The sequence below is a fragment of the Rhipicephalus sanguineus genome, chromosome 4 (genome assembly GCF_013339695.2).
Source record: "Rhipicephalus sanguineus isolate Rsan-2018 chromosome 4, BIME_Rsan_1.4, whole genome shotgun sequence".
Lineage (NCBI taxonomy): Eukaryota > Metazoa > Arthropoda > Arachnida > Ixodida > Ixodidae > Rhipicephalus > Rhipicephalus sanguineus.
The window spans coordinates 63,865,026-63,871,579 of record NC_051179.1 but is presented as its reverse complement, the minus strand read 5'-3'; positions in this window follow the sequence as shown (position 1 = coordinate 63,871,579).

The window sequence follows — 6,554 nt, the reverse complement described above, 5'->3', positions numbered from 1 at the left end:
AGGAGAGGGGGAGAGGTGGAGGGCCCTGGTGTAAACCTACCCCCCTAACTGAGAACCCTGCGCACGCCTACGTTCAAAAGATAACATTAAAAGCTGTTTCAGTACGAAAGGTCCTGGCACTTATAAATGTATCCTAGAGGTCAAGTTTGTAGAGCCGCTAGCAGTAGCCGCTTTATTTCCAGACCGCGAAAGTTCCCTTAATTACACATGGCTTTCTTTCCATATCGGTGCGAGATTGGCCAATGACGGGCGCAAGCTTTCTGCTACATTATACATGAAGTACTATACACCGAGCAATAACCTCAGTACCGATCATTTTTATACGGAAGGATTAATGACATTACCGAACCGCTAAACTTATTGCAAGCCTCACTTATAAATAAGGTGGAACACTTACCAAGTTCGAAAGGTAGCATTTTTTCTGTTGAACAAAACATAAAGTGCACGTTAGTAAACGCAGTCCTGTCTTGTCCATGGGTTGTGGATCTGTACTCCTATAAAAGCTCATGTGTTTGGTTGGGTGCTTTATAATAGCGCGCTCGTCGACCTATGCGTTCTCATAGTTCGAATCCGGTAGCCGGTGGGATGACGGTGCACATCCTCAGCCACACATGCGACCGAAGCGTACGTTCTCTGGCTAGACTTGCATGGACAAGATACCATCAGAAGCAGCGCGTTTCCGTTCCCTAAAGAGCGCGGCAGCGGAACTTCCGTAACCCGGAACTTCACGTAATCCGAGCGGATACGTCGCGTATGATGTTACTGGCAGAGTGGCACGTCACTGTCGACTCTGGATCTGGAAGTAGTGACGCTGGCAAACTAGTGATAACCGCGAAGCGGCACGGCGTAGGTTACTGGCCCTCTCAGTGGCACGGGCCAACCACTGACACTGACCCAAATAGCGATACTTACGCAACGCCAGTCCGGACCTTTCTCTTTCATTCAAATTTTGACGATGGTATGATGTCATGCATGACGTGTCTACTCTGGTCACGTGACTCTACCGGGTGTGACGGCGAGAGAAAGTTTCGCTGCAGCGATCTTTTGGGTACGGAAACACGCCCACCACCACCATTCAGCGAGGCAAACACGTTGGTAAATATGCGGGGAACATAGCGGAATCGTGTAGCACGTACCCTGCCACACCGCCATGACTGAGGTTTCCCTGAGCCAGCTCAGGTCTCCGTAGGGACGCATATCGCGACACGTGTCAGGGAACGCCTTATATGAAGCCTTCATATACATGCACTCTCTAACAAGGTGCAGGCAGGTGTATGAAGGCTCCTTGTTAATATTCCTAAAGTGTTAACTATGACTGGCCGTGACGTGTGACATTACGCTGAACTATAATGCAACACCGACCAAAGAGATAACATGTATATACCACAAAAGTGCATTTATGACTCTGTCGCTGTCCCGGTTTTTGTGCCTCATTATACGCGGCATGACCTATTCAGTTGACCGCTATCATGAGATCTCTATAAGTGCCTCAGAAAACGTGGCAGACGCTAGTCACTTTCATTGGCAAAATCCCGGACAGCTTAATATTCCGTCATATTGTGAAAATATGTAATGGCGGTACTTCTTAACTTATCAGAGGCCGTAGCAATAATCTGGGCCAATCAGAGCCTACAAACGGCGGAATGCGACAGCGCCCAGAACAGCACCTCGTGTCAGGTCTATGCTAACCAGGAGTGTACGGAACGGCACCAAAACATCAAACTGCTCACTAGTAGGCATTGTATAATATTGCTATTTATTATACCATGTTCGAAAGAATTTCTTTTTCTTAGGTCACATTGAGCATATAGCGCGTTTCGACCACGGTTTCGACCTCTGCGGCTGACGAAGCTAAAAGTCCGGTATTATTTAAAGAGCAAATGGCACTGTGAGAGCAGCTAATGCGCCTTTTTCATGGTACCACCGCGCATGCGCCCTTCCCCTAGGGGGAAAGTCGCGAAACGCTTTGGTAGGGTCTCCTCTCGCCTTTCGACCCCTGTTGTCCCTGCCCCCCCCCCCCCCACACAAAGCTCCGCCCCCCTACCACAACGGCAGAGGGCAGCACAGGAAAATTAAAAAAAAGGTGTATATAATAGCTTCGGTAGCTGACGTTTTAACAGACCTCGCCAAATAAGCATCGTAATATTTTGTAGGAGGTGCGGGCTTTCAATGCCTCCCTCCATAAAATGTACTACGACATATGTTGACGTTCCGCTTAACGTTCTCCCAAAACTCCCACTGTATCAATGCATTTTTTTAGATGCGAAGTATCTTAAGGCGGAGCTCAATCCGGTGGTGGTGGTGGTGGTGGTGGTGTGCGTTCTGACCACCCTTACTGCGCATGCGCATACCCTCTCCACACACCTCCTCTCCACTTTCCCTCTCCCCTTCCCCTCTCCACTTTCCCTCTCCCCTTCCCCTCTCCACTTTCCCTCTCCCCTTCCCCTCTCCACTTTCCCTCTCCCCTTCTCCCCTCCCCCTTTCCACTCTTCCTCTGAAACGCGGGCTAGACATGCCGAAATTCTCCCCTGCTCAACGCCGCGATGAGCTCGAGCGCATGCGCGTCCCCTCCCCTTCTCTCTCCTCTCCTACGCTGCCCCCCTCTCGCCCGCCTGTAGGCCGCGTTCCCCGCTCGCCCTGTGAGAATTAACGGCCAGGCTAGATGGAAGATACGACGCGCGTAGCGTCCCTCTTCGCGTTCCACGACGCGAGGTCGGTAGCATGCCCAACGAACGCCAACGGAACGCGATCGTGCAAGTGCTCCGGCTTCGCATCGCCTCATGGTCCCCTTTTTTTCGTATGCCTTTGGTACAAATTGATACCTTGAGAGAGTTAATGGCCTTAGGATTTCTCCTGCAAAGCCTGTACGACCAAAGTTCTCCAGCGCTTGACTTTCACACTTTCAGATTGTCCACTTGAATTTAATGCTTCGAAATTTAATTCGTGAGCCTTTTCTATAAGCTGCCTTAACAGTGCAATATAACGCGAAATTATAGCCCACTTTTCAGGTAAATTTCTTGGAGAGGCTGAAGAGACTTATTTGCATCAGACGATTCTTGAACGAATTCATTCGAATGAAACTGATCGGCATACTATCGGCAGAGATCTAAGCGCGATCTAACTGAAAGCGAAACTTTGCGTCGCCATTGCATTTCTAGCTTCATCTGAATTTGTAGCAGTCTATTATCTGAAGTTCCACATTGTGCATTAGCATGTACATGTGAGTTTTGTGTTTTATTATAAAATAGAAGTAGAATCGAAAGGACCCGTGAAAAAGGGATACGTACCGCCTCGGACGCCTCGGTCACGTCCTTGCATTTACCGTAAGCCTGCACAAAGACAAAGCATGAAAACAGTGAGTTTTTTGTGGTCGTTGTTGTTGTTTTGTCAAACAAGATGCCCTGCGTAGTCACGTCGTCATCGTTGTCTCCCACGTATAACTAATAACTGCTTTGTTTCTATACGTTTCTTTACACAATTTGGCACCGATGTTTGGCACAGCGCTCGTACTGTGTCATTCTCGTCTTGTGTCTCCGTCGTGTTCGAGCTGATTTTCCAAGTACGCTCCGCAGTGTACCATTGCGTTTTCGCTAGCTCAAATGGTAAAGCGACCATGGCGAAGGCCCATTGCTCGCAGGTTCGATCCACGAACCAGGACAATTTTTTTTTTTATTTCATTGCGGAGCTTTCTCTCCGAGACAAACGCGCGATCTCTTTTTGCAACTTGGTGCTACATTATAGAGCATTACAATTTTCCCTTTCATCAAACCATTTCTGTATTTTTAAACGCGAAGCATTTTTAAGCGAACCCAAGACACTTTGAGCATTTCTTTCTATCTATCTATCTATCTATCTATCTATCTATCTATCTATCTATCTATCTATCTATCTATCTATCTATCTATCTATCTATCTATCTATCTATCTATCTATCTATCTATCTATTTATCTAGCTGCCTACGTCTGGGTTCTCTGCTGATTGCATCCTTAGATTGGTGCAGACCAAAATTATCATGGGAGGGTAAGAGGTTTTGATGAATATGACTGCCTTGCGGGCGTTACGTCATACCATAAGTTACCCTCTAAACGCCAGTGCAGGCGACGTGCCTGGTAAAGCCACGATGGGCACACAACTGCTACGCTTAGAAAAACACGTCGATCCACCTAGTAACGTTTAAACGATCCACCTCGTAACGTAAAAATGAAGCATAAACAACTAACTACTCGCTGATTGCTTCGCATGAAACCGATTCCCACAAGACGTGAGATCTGCCGATTTTTTATTTAGTCACTGACACAGTGTCGAGGCGACTCCTTAATATTTGGATATTTATGCTCTTGGATATCGCCCTTTCGTTTCTCTTGTCCATAAGGATTGTAGATATCAAGCGCGCTCCCGAGGTAGAAGCGAAAGTTAATGCATGAAAAAATGAATCCTTCAATCCAGGTTTATCCCCTAGGTGGGCGGTGGTGGGAAAGCCGTCCACCGCTCCGCTTCACCGCCCACCGCTCTGGAACACCCCTTTCGATAAACCGCCCAGCGCTCCGATTTACCCCTTTGAAATGCGCTCCTGAGGAACCAAAAGACTCACAGGGTCGCTTACGCTTTCACCTAAGGCAACTGGAAGGCGAATGCCATCATCTTCCTCTTTTTATTCCCAGTTGATGTACTGAACATCCCCCGCTCTCCTCCGAGACATTTCTGCACCTAACGTAGTTTTCTTACTGCCTCAAGTATCGGAGGCACGGCAAGCTTTCTGCACCTCAGCTGGTTATGCACTGCCTCCGTGATCGGCCTACCTTTCACCAAGCGAAGATGTCATCGTGTGACGTCACGTTATGTGACGTCATAGTGACGTCACGATGATGGCATGACGACGTCACAAATGTTGGTGATTTGTAGCGTCACTATGACGTCATATGGTGATGTCATCACGTGATGAAGATTTTTTTTTGCATCACTCGTGTCGACGCCGCCGACGCGGGACGCCGCCGGACGCTGCCGACGCCGGCGGTCAATTTTCGCGTTTGATGAGGCGTCTAAGGCTTTCGCCTTAAAATGGCAACTGTGCGCACGCAACGCCAGCGAGCCGTACGTCCCCCCACCTGATTATGTGAAAATCAGACTGCACAGGGGGCCTTGTAGTTTCAAAGATCGCCAACTCCAGTGCCAGCGCTAGAACACAAGCGCCCTTTCTTCCGTTTCCTGTGTGCGTCATAGATGCCAGAAATGCGCGACCAGAAGTCGAGAAATCAAATGTGGATGTATGTCGAAAACGGGGAGTTTCAAAAATTGAAACTTTTAAATTTAATATCCCTCCCTCCCTAAAACATTTCTGGGGAGAACCCTGCTCCAATCACTCCCACTGGTCACTTAAACAAAGTTCGGCAGGTGAGCAAGGCAGCTGACGTCCCTGTAAGGTTGCATACGACACTTGCTGTGGTCATGACACTTTACCTGTTGCACGCGCTTGAGTTTTACTTGATCGTCTGATCCTTCCATGCACGGAAAGTACTTCTTCACTTTGTCCATGCCTGTCGTAAGAGAACACACAAAGGATTCAGTTAATGATGGACAATTAAAACTACCAAAACACACGCGGGCACCTCGAAACCTGTCTGTGCTGCGTACTTTATATCGTTATCTCAATCGAAATCTGAAGTGCACCGTGTTCCCTAAATGTGTAAAACGTAGCTTGTCGTTCCATAAAATTGGCTTTCATCACATACAAAATCATTATACGCTATGCACCGACAAGACTCATCGATATGCATAATTTCATTGGTGTCTAGGCTGTCTGTAAACGTTCCATGGGCCTGGTATGTGATTCTGAAACCGCGCAATACATGTATCCACGCGATCTGCGGAGTGCAACCATTTAAAAGGGAAGCTTCTTTCGCTTTGCCTACGTCCGCGGTTTATAGTCTTTCCAAGATTTTTTTTTTCATTCCATCTGAACGTCAGCCGCTCTTACGAAGGTTTGGGAGCATGAAATATGTATTGTGTAATCCTTATTCTAAAATTAGTTCTAGACAACAACGTGAGGTAGTCATCATGAGAGAGGGGGGGGGGGGTTATTTAGAGAGAAAGGCTGACAGGTCGGCCTGAATCAATTTGCTGGCCTGCTACTCAGCGTTAGGAAAGGGGAGGAGTGAGAAAGAGAAGCGAGAGAGAAGGTGTTGGTCATGAGGAGGAGAAAGGTGGCGATGAAGCAAAACCTTGAATGTCCAAAAACTATTTGCAGTCTCTCGTCGAGTTCTGTCTCGCGTGAAAACTTGTTCAGCACTTTCAGAATGCTGTATTGCGCTGATGACGAGGTGGAGGTGCCAACAGAACTTTTTTTCTGATGCTTGTTGCTTCATATATTTCAGCAGGAAGGTGGCCATCAATTTTCTTTTTCATGGTATATCGCGGACACAGATGCACAAGAGGTGTTCAGTGGTCTCGGGAGTGTCACATACCTCGCAATTCGGACTGCCTGTACGACCGATAACGTGTATGTAAGGACGAGTGAACGCCCCACCTAGTCAACCATGAAATGGTGCAGTACAAG